This window comes from Aricia agestis, chromosome 9 (assembly GCF_905147365.1).
Source record: "Aricia agestis chromosome 9, ilAriAges1.1, whole genome shotgun sequence".
In the NCBI taxonomy this organism is placed as follows: domain Eukaryota; kingdom Metazoa; phylum Arthropoda; class Insecta; order Lepidoptera; family Lycaenidae; genus Aricia; species Aricia agestis.
In genome coordinates, this window is record NC_056414.1 from 18,309,770 (window position 1) to 18,323,148 (window position 13,379).

General features: G+C 38.6%; 1 protein-coding gene across 1 annotated transcript in view; it reads left to right on the plus strand.

The window, feature by feature from the left end:
* Positions 1-294: 294 nt before the first annotated feature.
* The window catches only part of LOC121730509, a 137,245-nt gene continuing 124,160 nt past the window's right edge, over positions 295-13,379 (plus strand). Inside the window, exon 1 of the mRNA XM_042119583.1 lies at positions 295-334. The gene's annotated coding sequence lies outside the window, so the exon portion shown is untranslated. The remainder of the gene's footprint in view (positions 335-13,379) is intronic.

Genomic DNA, 13,379 nt, shown 5'->3' on the forward strand with positions numbered 1-13,379 from the left:
GTCTGTTGAAGTCCAACGTCTCACCTGATGGCATGTCAGATAGTTTCCCTCTCTGCTCAGTGTCTATGGTCGTCCACCACACCGGATGATTCTCAAGTGCGTTGCCGTATCATCATCAAGATAATATGATTGTATCTGCTCATGTTCATGTTTCTGAGTCATGTTTCTGAAATTTGGATAGTTACGGGAAATGCGGCCGCGTATTTGCGTGCGGTGAGGTCGCAAACCATTGGCGCTCGTAGCGACGCGCGCACGCGCCTGTCTGTCTGTGTGTTTGTGTGCTCGTCTGTGCGTTGTGTTGTGATTCTTGTGATTTGTGTGTGCAACTGTTTTGGTGAGCAATTTTTATTAATGGGTAACCTATTTCATGAACTTATTATACGTTAATGTTGCGATATGTAAGAACGGTTTAAAGGATGTAATGTATTTTATTATTTGGAAACCGATATTTAAAAAAAATGTTTACAATAAATATAAATTATTATATTTATGATTATTTCTTTGAGCATAATATATTAAAAATATTAGTGATATAATACTAGAGTTAGGTGACGGTTTAATTTAAATTTTACTAAATGAGTATGGTCGATATTAATATTATGTCTTTTCACTTGTTAATATATTTTTTTAATCGGCCAAGTGCGAGTTGGACTCGCGCACGAAGGGTTCCGTACAGCCATAGAGCAAAAATAGGCTAAAAATTGTGTTTTTTGTTTTGGAGCCCCCCTTATTTAATTTATTTTGTTATTAATAATATTTGTTGTTATAGCGACAAAAGATATTATACAAAATCAAATTTTCGACGGGAGAGCCATGCTTCGTCACGAATGAGCCGGCTCGACCGGAGAAATACCACGTTCTCACAGAAAACTGGCGTGAAACAGCGCTTGCGCTGTGTTTCGCCGAGTGAGTGAGTTTACCGGAGGCCCAATCCCCTACCCTATTCCCTTCCCTACCCTCCCCTATTCCCTTCCCTTCCCATCCCTACTCTCCCCTATTACCCTATTCCCTCTTAAAAGGTCGGCACCGCACCTCTTCTGATGCTGCGAGAGTTCATGGGCGACGGAAGTTGCCTTCCATCAGGTAACCCGTTCGCTCATTTGCCCCCTTATTTCATAAAAAAAAATCTGTGAACTTTTCAGAAGTCTAGCTACAGTGGTTCTTGAGTTACAGCCTGGAGACAGACAGACAGACAGACGGACGGACAGACGGACAGACGTCGAAGTCTTAGTACCTAATAGGGTCCCATTTTTACCCTTTGGGTACGAAACCCTAAAAAACAAAACGTCATTTATAGTATAATATGTTAGATTCGCATTACTCGGTATTTGTAGAGAATATTCGTGTAACTAATAGCCGTAATCTACGAATAATAAAAACTATTTTTTATTCGTAGGCCGTAATAATAGTAGCCGTTCAAAATTTCATTAAAAAAATAAAATTAAAAAAATATATCCACAGCCGAACATATAACCTCCTCCTTTTTGGAAGTCGGTTAAAAATGAAACGATAACAGTTTCGCTGTCTACTGAAAATGGAAATAAAATAAATGTCACCTAATTATGGTACCTAATGCATACGAATTTATAAAATGTTTTTTGAGGAAATCGATTCCTAAGACTAGTCTGATACTTTTCCATACCTAACTATGACAGGTTCTTCAAAATTTTTTATTAACTATTTTATGTACTTATAACTCTTATCTTAAAACTCTTCTACTCATAATAAATCTTGTACAAATCTACCTACTATTATCTTCTTACGACATTATCAATTGCTCAAATTTTATTTCCATAATAGTTCTGACATAATCGTCTTAACCAAAACTATTTCAGGTTAAATAATATAATTTATTCCGAGCGATAAATTACGGAGTTTAATGTGAAGTTACATATTATATCAAGTTAATTAATCGATGAGTTAAATAATAATCCGAGTATCCGCGTTGAGGAAAAAAATTAACTGACCTCTAACATTCTGAAGTCACGTTGTAAAATTAACAATACTGTGATTTTGGTCCTGCCTAGACAAATATGCGTCATATGTGGCTATGATGTCGATCGATATTCGATACGAATATTGCAAAATGCAAATACAAAATGTGCTAGTCGTAATTTTAACGCTTCACGCCTAGCTCTAAACCTATTAAATGAACGTTGGTATGGAGATGAGAAAATGACTGCTTACTTAAACGTACATAATACGATGGATAGCTGTGGATCAGCTAAGAACTCACAATCGGCCTCACTTTGTTGTTCGTAGAAACTCTGTCAATGATTTTTATTAGGTAGGAGCTGTTTAACATACACGTATCTCTCTAATGGCGGCTCTCGACATAGGCGAACGCGTTGGCCAACGCGTCTGCAGACGCGTTGGCCAACGCGTCTGCAGACGCGGCCCAATGTGTAGAACGGGCGTTCGCGCGTTGGCCGTAGGTATTTAGACGTTGGCCAACGCTTCTGCGAGCTTGCCGCGCGGGTCGGAAATGTCGGCAAAAGATCAAAGGACATTTGTCGCAAGCTTCGCGCTCCATCCACACATAGGCCGCGCGATCAGTTCGCCCGGAGCGGCGATGAAGAGTGCACGTTTCCTTCTTGTGGCGAATTAACATCTAACTTGACGAAATGGCGAACAATATGAGTATCGAGAAAACATTTAAATTTATTGGTCCCTATGGGTCTATACAGACGGACTGCATTTCAACTGCAATCCAACCGCAAATTGCAGTTGAAGTGCAGTTTGAATGCAGTTGACACGACTGCAATAGAACTGCAAACCGAACGCGCAGTCGGATTGCAGTTGACTGCAGTCGTGTGAATTTCATACCGACTGCATCCAAACTGCACTATCCCACCCACCCGTACGCTCCGCTCTCCCGCGCATGGAATCAGTAGCAGTGCAGTTTGGATGCAGCCGGTATGCGGTTCACACGACTGCACGCCAACTGCAAATGAACTGCAATCCGACTGCGCATTTGGTTTGCAGTTCTATTGCAGTCATGTCAACTGCATTCAAACTGCACTTGAACTACAATTTGCGGTTGGATTGCAGTTGAAATGCGGTCCGTCTGTATCAGAGTAAAAACTGCCTGTGGAACCAAAAATCATATCAAAAGTTGCAAAAAAAAATAAGGTTATTATAGGACATTCTATTTTCCTCACGATGTTTTTAGGGTTCCGTACCCAACGGGTAAAAACGGGACCCTATTACTAAGACTTCAACGTCTGTCTGCATTTCTGTCTGTCCGTCTGTCTGTCTGTCCATCTGTCTGTCCGTCTGTCTGTCTCCAGGCTGTATCTCAAGAACCGCTATACTTAGCTAGATTTCTGAAATTTTCACAGATTATGTACCTATATTATCTGTTGTCGCTATAACAACAAAATATACTAAAAACAAAATAAATTAAATATTTAATAAATAAATATTATTAATTATTAATCATGATAATTATAATAAGTAATAAGATGTCGTAGGATGATTTGATAAATCGAATTTTCGCGAAAATTCTAGGGATTTCGCGAAAACACGGATTTATCAAATCATCCTACGACATATATAATAAATAATAAGTAATAAAAAATATATTTTAATATTATAAAATATGTAAAAGTGAGTTTATTTCTTTGTTTGTTACGTTTTCTCGCCTTTTACTTATTTATTTCGAGAATACCCTTTTAAAACTTTTTCTTGTCCACATTTACAAAGTAATTATAAGCTGTGAATAAATATACAGCTGCAGCTGTTAGCGACTCAACATCCATTTTGAATCCGTCCGCACATTGGCGCGATCCAAAGCATACTGAACGACCTTCCTATGTGTGGATTACTCACAAACGCCGTTGCAAGCGCACTGCCAACGCGTCTGCAGACGCGTTGGCCAACGCGTTCGCCTATGTCGAGAGCCGCCATAAGTACAAGGACCTGCTCCATTTCCATACACGATCTCTCACTTCCCGGCGGCCTCTCGTCTTCATGTTCAATCGACATCTTTTAATTGACATAATTAAGGTCTTCGTTCTTACACTTGACTTTGTACCATAGAAGAAAATAATACATGTGCTTTATATTATATATTGACACAAAACTTAGGATGACATCTAAAGACCCAACACATAAAAAAGACAGATCCGAGATTTTATCTGAGTTAATATTTTTAATAGAGTAGTCAAAAAAATCTAAAAAAATACGGCTGGCAAACTTTAAATTGTTGAAATTCGTTATAATTTTTGTAGGAAATAATTTGATGATCACTTCTAACGTTAATTTATTTGACTATTGATTGTGTTAGCACAGAGGCCATGGTATTTACTCAGGCAAATGTGAAATAACTTGACAGTTTTGTGCCACTTTGGCTCCGGCATTGAATAAGGTATAATATTATAATCATTATGATGTAGGCTAGTTTAAGAAGGTATTATCGGCAATGAAAAGATGTAAAAAAAGAAAATATGATTGATCATAAAAATTTAAAGAATATAACTTGATTAAAACGAAGAAGATAGTGATTTTTAACCTGAAATTGCTAAGTAGGTTGTCTATATTTCCATTTCCCACTATTGAATCATATTTCGTAATGGAAAAATGACACAAAATTGAATATTTATGAAAAAATATCAAAACGATGAGTCAGCACTCAGCAGTGGCGGTCAAGTGCGGAGGTCGAGTTTCTAATCCTGATCGTAAATAACAGTTTATGTCAAACATCGTGAGATTCGTGAGACATTATTAGTTATTTGCGACCCCGACATTCTTATCGAATTATTAATAACAAATTAATCTACATAATATTTATCAATATTAAACAAATTAATTAATGGCCCATAACATGGCGATGGCACAAGGAATCAAAAGCTCGCTGCTAGTAAAGTGCAATTAAATTATTTAAAGATTTAATAAAGTCCTGCTACGCATATAATGGTCATAGCTGACATAAAGTATACAATATACATGTTAAATACCTATATAATATTTGTAACCTGCGGTCTAGTGAGAAAAGAAGATGTAGTACTATATACAAGCTTCTGCCGCTACCGCTTAGATCAATACAACTATATCGTTGTTGTTTGCAGCGTTATTATATAAAATTTAATGAAGTAGGTAGTTACCTACTTCAGTAGGTACGTCCACAAACTGGAATTTGAAAATTCGTTTCTCGTGGAGCCGACTCCACGTCGAGATCTGGTGACCTACAGGCCACAGCGCTACGGGCTAGTTCGCCGTAAATCATCCGCCGCTGCCGCAGATAGCGTGAAAGTTATCATCGCTTAATAACATAATGGCGGCAATTTGTTAAGCGGAAAATATTCAAAACTCGTGGTAATTAAAAAGTCCACTTTTACTATCACTTACACTAATGAGTCGAATTCTTCGGTTGTGTTTCCGTTTGTAATGTCATGGTTCGTTAAGTATATCTTAAAACTAGCAGTACCTGCATAGTGCATAGTTATTAGAATTTCAATACAATATAATTGTTTCTGGCTCTAAATATGAAGAAAAAGAGAGGTGTCACCAAATATGTGGATTTTGATCTAGTGTGAAAGCTGACATGTTTGAGAGTGCTGGAAAATTTTGGTTTATCTATTTCATGAAATCATAATATTGTTGTTGCTTATGCAAAATTATTTGATATTATGGTCACTCATAACTCATAGGTTAGCAAGTAGTTCCACTCTGTATCCAGCTTAACATAATATAAGGACATAAACAGACATTAAGCAGAACAATCTCATCAAAGATGCAAGATGAGTCTGCTGAAAAATCCAACATTTTTCAGCAGACTCAGCTGGCACCCCTGATGAAGTGAAGTAGAATGTAGGAAGTAGTAGGTACATCATAGATGACAGCTAGCTGTATGCCGAATGCAAAGCAATAATAATAATATAGGCAATAAGAATAATCAATTTTTAAGGTAGAGTTGATTCGCAAACGCACAATCTCGGGAGTCGGGCCACACTCGTCACGCCAGTCGCCTATCATCCGCCAATAGCGAGACAAAAAGCTGATCTCACGCGAGCAATGAGCATTGTCGTCGGAACACCACTTTCTACCTCGTTGTCGGTTGCGTATTGAGAACAATCTATAGGAAGACATTTGTCTACGCCCGTTTACCATTTATATAAAACGATTATAGAGCGTTGATCGAGCTGGAGCTTAATGTAGAGAATGAATTCGATCTTCAAACCAAGTTTCGAATTGCGTGCTCGAGAACGACTTTATTCTTCCAAGTTTTCAAGAATTCGTTTCTTACATTTAGAAATGAAGCAAGAGAATTATAAAAGACATTAATAGTGGTAAATGGTAATGGTGAAAATTATTATACTTAATTAGTATAATTTGTCGGACCTTTAGCACGATTGCACTCGTCTACTACTACTGTAGACAAAATACTTCTTAAACTCTAGAATAGGACTGTGTTAATTTATTGGATTATATTTTGTTAATTTATTTCGGACCTTCTTTATCGAGTAACTCTAGTACCTATAGCTCTTAGGACTCTAGCAAGCGAGTGTATATGATGGGTACTCGACGAGCACCGAGTACACTTGTCATCAGGTGTTCGTGGCGGTTATCTCGTCACGGCGCGCGTGGCCGCGACCGCCAGATTAAAAAGTGAAACTCCAATTAAAATACAAATTGCCTCAAAAGTCGCCCGAATGCGTGCGCATGCGCTCGCGTGTGGTTCCGCAGATGTAGCGCATACAATGTCATACCACACGGTACGAGTACACTCTACTATGTAAGGTATTATAAGGTAGATTTCTTAATACCTACAATAAATCTACCGCTTTATGATTGTAAAAACTACAACGAAGAGAAATGAACTTTAGGTCGTTGCGAATATAACGAAATAGCTGAGCAACGTACATAAAATATACTTAGTCGGGGAGTGTGTACTCGTAGCTGCATTGCTACGCTCTGTAATGTACGGGAGTACGAGCCTTGAAGCTTGGCTAAAGATCTTTTAAAATATGTGTTAATTTTTGATATTTTATATAATATGTCATAGCTGGATTAAATCATACTATAAAAATAGCTGACGATGTCAAAAAAATTGTGTGCTTGTTAATATAATTCTCCCGATATTTCTTAAGCGGGGAAATAAGTAAGGTTTGATTAAATTTGTTATTTGAGTGAATTCACAAGCTCGCATCGGTAATGACTATTCATCTACCAGATGCCGGCCCGTCTCTGAATACCAAATGATCATCGGTGACATCATACACATACATTGACATCAATTCCAATCGTGTAGTACAAGCACAATCATTCGTAAAAACCCTTTAATTTTGGGAAGACTAAAACATGTTGCAGAAGTGAAAAGTTTTTCTTATCTCACGACTCATTTTAATAATAAAATATGGTTACACACATTATCACTTATGTTATTTTGATTACAAGTCTGCAACACATGAGTGTCAAACAGTCGCTCAATATTGCGCCTGCGAAGTGCTATAGGAAATATTGGCCCTCACAGGCCTCCGGCTATGGTGGATGAGTCAAGATCTGCATTTCGTGGAGAAAATCACGTTGCAACAAGAGTTGCGCAACCAGCGAGAGTGACCTGATGGCGCGCGCATTACACACATCGTACATACATCATACATACATCATACAGCCACCGACCGCCGGTCATCAGGCTAATTTAACGATTGATTGCAAATTAAATGCAACAATTTCCGGAAACTTAAAACTCGTTTTCGTATAAACCTAGTTCTAAGTCTTATACGAGGTTTTAAATTTGGCTTTAAAAATATATATTAGACTAAGCAACTAGGAGTAAAATACAAAAATAGAAAATATGACGGACAACTTGGTGTGTTTAATAATGTAGGACTTTAAGGGCCTGTTTCACCACTTCCTGATAAGTGCCGAATACACCATTTAACTTGACAGATGGAGTATGGAGAATCTGTTAAAAAGATGTGAATAACCTATTCGGCACTTTATCAGAAAGTGGTGAAACAGGCCCTTAGTGTCGTATACCTAATCAAAGGAATGTGCTATCAGCGACCTGAGAAACTAGGGTGAGCATGGTAAGCGGCAGATGGGGGATATAACAGAAGCTAATTCTCTTTTTGGCAGGCTGAAAGTTTTGTAGCTAGAAGTTGTAGTAAACTTAAATTTGAGAATATATAGTAGGTGTAGTTCATAGATAAGAATATTTAAAATGTTCCTGCATAATTCATCACATTTGAAGGTCGAGGCAGGCACTAATGTCCACATTACCTAATAAGTAAAATAAAAAAATGCCGCGGATATTTTTTCTTATCGATCGTGCCCCGCGAGTCCTTCTTTTGGCAGAATATATTGCGGCCGACTTCCTAATATGATGTGATTTCATTACGTAATTTGATTAGTTCGCTAAAACAATACAGAAAATCTCATCTGCCCACTACGAACAAAGTAGCCTTTTCTGTTCAGTTTTAGTTTGGTCTAAATGTAAATAAAGTCATATAACTACACCATAATATAACTTATTTGTTTTGATTCTTTATTGCACATTAAAAAAGTGATATTAACGTAAAGTGCTGTAAAGTTTTTATTGTTTAATATTTTGATAAAAGATCTGAACGGAATATATTAATTTTTTTATCAGTTTTCTCATAAGTACACATAGACACTGATAAATAAAATAAGCAACAACTCTCGTCCGTGTAAATATACAGTGTGACACTAATAAATGACAGTAACATCGGCCAATCACAGCGCAGTTAGAACCGTGTTTCGGCCTTAAAGTTAATATACCTAGCGGAATAGAGAAACAAAGGCCTGAGCAAGAGAGATATCACTATCAGTAATACTGCGTGGTAAAAAGAGACGTGTGATACATGACAGGAGCACTCTTTTTTTGACGTCCAGTCGGCACGCTAGGTATATTAATACCTAGCGGAATAGAGCAATAATCTCGAGCTGTCAAACGAAACGGAAATTGGTTTCATCTTTGTGTAAAAATATTTGTACGTATACACTTACACAAGCATGATTGAACATGATTTCTATGAGATTAAATTGTCAACGTGCGGCACGTGCCGACTGGACGTCAAAAAAAGAGTGCTGCTGTCATGTATCACACATCTCTTTTTACCACGCAGTGTTACTGATAGTGACATCTCTCTTGCTCAGGCCTTTGTTTCTCTATTCCGCTAGGTATATTAACTTTATGGCCGAAACACGGTTCTAACTGCGCTGTGATTGGCCGATGTTACTGTCATTTATTAGTGTCACACTGTATATTTACACGGACGAGAGTTGTTGCTTATTTTATTTATCAGTGTCTATGTGTACTTATGAGAAAACTGATAAAAAAATAAGTATATTCCGTTCAGATCTGTTATCAAAATATTAAACAATAAAAACTTTACTTTCTGGTTTCGGCGGAATGTGTTTCGTACAAAACCATACAAAACACATAAAATGCCGCTCTAGTGCGTATGTGCTCGATGCATTGGGAGAATGTAGTTTGGAGACTGGAGTAGGTGTCAACTGTCAAGGAGCGACGCAGCGCCATATACGTCCAGTCAAACACAGTAATAGGATGTCGTTTAGCCGCCATATGAGTTTCGCAAGCGAATTCGGGGCGTCAGGATGTTTGAGTACAGCATAATATTTAGTTCTAAATTCTAATACTAACCATTTAGTCGTCATGCATACTGTCTCTATTCATTGTAATCAAAATGTAAAAAATTTCATAACCCACGGCTATAATGCAACTAATTTTAAAAGTCTATATTAACTGCGCAATAAGGAAATTCAAAGGCACATTAATTTGATGGAGTTTCAATTATGAATTAATTTGATATATTTATGTTTTTTTAATTCGTCGTATTAATATAACCGGACCACGAGGAAGTCAAAAGGCAGGAGAATTAATGATATGGTTAAATATTGAAATCTCAGCTCATGAGCTCATTTTTCATTTCTCATCTCAGTATGTGCAGTCTAGATAGTGCCTTAGATACAACTGGTGCCATTTTAATTGAAGCGTCATTTGCAAAAAAAATATGGCCAAAGTATAGATTAATAACAATATGGCCTCGGTGTAAATATTTACTTCCATTTGCCTTTGGCCTACACGTTTTGAAGTCTGAAATCGGAAAAGTTTCAATAGACTTTCAGTTTCACATTCCACAGCCCCGTGGTTTTAGCGCGATATCATTTTCCCCTCGAATGATATCTATTGTCTGCAACTTGTAATGCTCGCCTTTCGCTACAATTGTACGATAGGTAACGTAATAATCGCTCATTTAAATGTTTCCATTTGGAATTATTCAGTTAACATCGACGTTATTTGGATTTCTTATAATTTCGTGCGGATTTTACCCTGATTCGAGCAGTTTTTAAGTCTTTGTGTTTCTTTTCCTTGATCCGCAGGCCGCTTAGATTAGATCCGAAAACCGCAATTGAGACTGACCTTCGTTAGAAAAATGAGTCAGAACTCAGAGCGGATCGTGTTTCTGATATTGGTTTTACTTTTATTAAACTTAAGGGTTTTGGAGTTCGGAGGGACAGATAAACATTACAAATGATGTGAGCTATAAGCCGGTCGTTCACCGGGTTTTGCGCGCCTTGATAAAGAGTCTGATGTCATTTTGTCAATTTCTTTCCTCCGGTGGTTTTTATCGATTGGCATTTTTTTCTTTTCGATGATTAATACGAGGATGATAATATTTTTGACAATATTTAATGGATCTCGACTCGGTCTGACAGTGTGACGCGATAGTGAACCACGAAATATTGTGTACACGAAGGATCATGATGTCACTAACATGACATCCTTTGGGTCGTGCCGCAGCAGCGGAACTGGCCCTAAAAGCCCTTTTGTTTGGCCGCTGGGCCGTAGGGTTGGTAGTTAGTACGTTCTGTGAATCGTAGGAAAATAAACATCGTATCATTACATTTCTACAGAAATTCAAATATAAGGTACAAGCGATTCGACTGTTATTCAGAAGACAAAAGATCGAAATGTGTGATGTTGATTTTGACATTGGCCTAAACTTGAAGTGGGTAACTGAGAATGAGTAGGTTATTTATTTTTGACGGAGTCTATCTTTTGTGTTAGTTGAGGTCGCGGGTTTGGCAAGTGTTGCCTTGAACTTTTTGTCTAAATATGAGTATACTACTCGATAATTGGTCATTGGGACATGTGATGATTATGCTCACCGTTTTCGCATATTTGCGAAGGCCAAAATAACTTTCATAATTATTTGGTTACTCATTGGTTGGTATTTCCAATAGTCCTTAGTTTTAGTGTATATTTTTTTTCAGAATGCTAGGTTTGCTCGGCTGGAACACTATGGGGACGTAAGAAAATTATTTTTTATGTAAAAAAGTATTTCCGGACCTATACGACCTGCAAACCTTCAAGAAAAGAGCGTACTCCCTCTTAGAAGGCCGGCAATGCACCTGCAGCTCTTATGATGTTGCGAGTGTCCATGGGCGACGGTAGTTGCCTTCCATCAGGCGACCCGTTTGCTCGTTTGCCCCCTTATTTCATTAAAAAAACTCAAACTTTTTTGTTATAAATTGGCATTGTGCAACAATATCGTGCAGAATGCTATGGTACCTACCGCCTGTTTGGAAACTAGGGAGAGGAAAATTATTTTAGAATCAGGTTCTAAACATTCTTAAAATTTTACCAAGTTTACGATCGGTCAGCGACCTCCATCACACCAAAATCAATAAGTGTAGAGCTAGCAACCCTAGAAAGTCGTTTCACATCGGGGGTCCCGCCGTACGGCTGACGGCTGCTTAGGGATTCGGCGCGAGGAGTCAGGATGGGTGCGCGCGCGCCGCATACTAACGCCGGCACACATCGCCTCATGCGCGCACGTCGATACCGAGAATAACGACTATAATGACCTAACTTTGAACTCATTGTGCGTTCATCATCATGGAGCATGCTTATTGCCTTGTCATACGCCTGTCAAATCTATTCTCCACTTAGGCCCAAAACAACAACGAACGCGTAGAGCCTACGTTTTCGGTTTGACGTTGATTATTCATGCTTATACACAGCTTGGCAATAATTATGAATATCCATCGTGGAGAGGGACTTTATTAATATCTACTATCTGTTGTAAATCTCGACGCAGACCCCCCTCTATCTGTCACACTCGGTGCATCAGTCCTCCATTTACGCTAACTCGATGAATATCACTTATCAGGCCCAACAGGTATAGAATATGTATGTACTATCAGAGAAGTTGATTCCTACGTAGTTTGGTCGCGTTACGTCAAACCCAGTCTACAGATCACAATAATTAACATTGAATTGACATTATCCGACCAAATGACGTTGGTATGTCACCCGCCTAGGAATCAATTTCCTCGATGGTACATTGTACCTCTATAGATACTTATACTATTATTGGTCGAGCAAGCAGTGAGCCTGTATTCTGTAACCGATCTGACGGGGTGTTACGGTCGAGCCCGGGACGAGTTCTGTTACGTCGCTCAATTAAACATTACCCGTCACGCCCGGCTTAAACCAAAATTACACAAAATTCTTGGGAAATTACAGAAAAACGTATAATTATTGTGCTTTGTTGTACAACGTGCATCAGTTTTTAGTGCATGGAAACATGGGTGTAGAGAAAATGTGGAGAAAAGCACCAGCGGCCGTGCTGCACGCGTGTGGCGGAGGGGCGGCGGCATCACACTCGTTTCCTATGCACACGATTGAGCATGACAATATGATTACCTCGTACTTAATATTAAAATTTCACAATTTTTTTTTTCTAAGATAATACGAACTAAGACACAATTAGTTTAGAAGTAGATTATCACCGTGACGGTGCGGTGGCGCATTCCCTAGTACCCATACTCCGTCACAACTTCTCAACTAACTTTAGTAACTATTTTTGGCAACAGCTGCTATTTCATTCCCAGGGCACTATGCAGCTGCCTCGGTCCCGCGTTATCAGACCGGATTCCTGCGTTTTGCACAACGACTACCGAGTCTCGTGGTGGCGTGAGTAAGAGCGTGTCGCAACCCCCTCGTCCCGCGGCTCGGTGCTCCAGCGAGCTGCGAGCTGCTCGAAACATTAGTGACTCATGACTTCCTGGTACATGCGAAACCTGTAATCTAGACAGATGTTTGGAGACACATTTTCGAAACACCGAACCACTGAGTAAAGACTCAGTGCTTAGGCGTTTCTCGAAGAGGTCCAATGATTTAGTTCTATATTTTTGATCCACTTTTCTGATACGTTATCCCTGAACCATACATTTTCCAGCGACATAAACTAGCCCCAATGTTTAGCGTCGATTTCCCTATCTTCGACCTCCTACTAATAGACCTACGGCGAAGCGACTATAATAATATGTATTAATGTTGTTTTCACACTGATCTTGTGTATGTAGTTTTAATTGAGTAATAA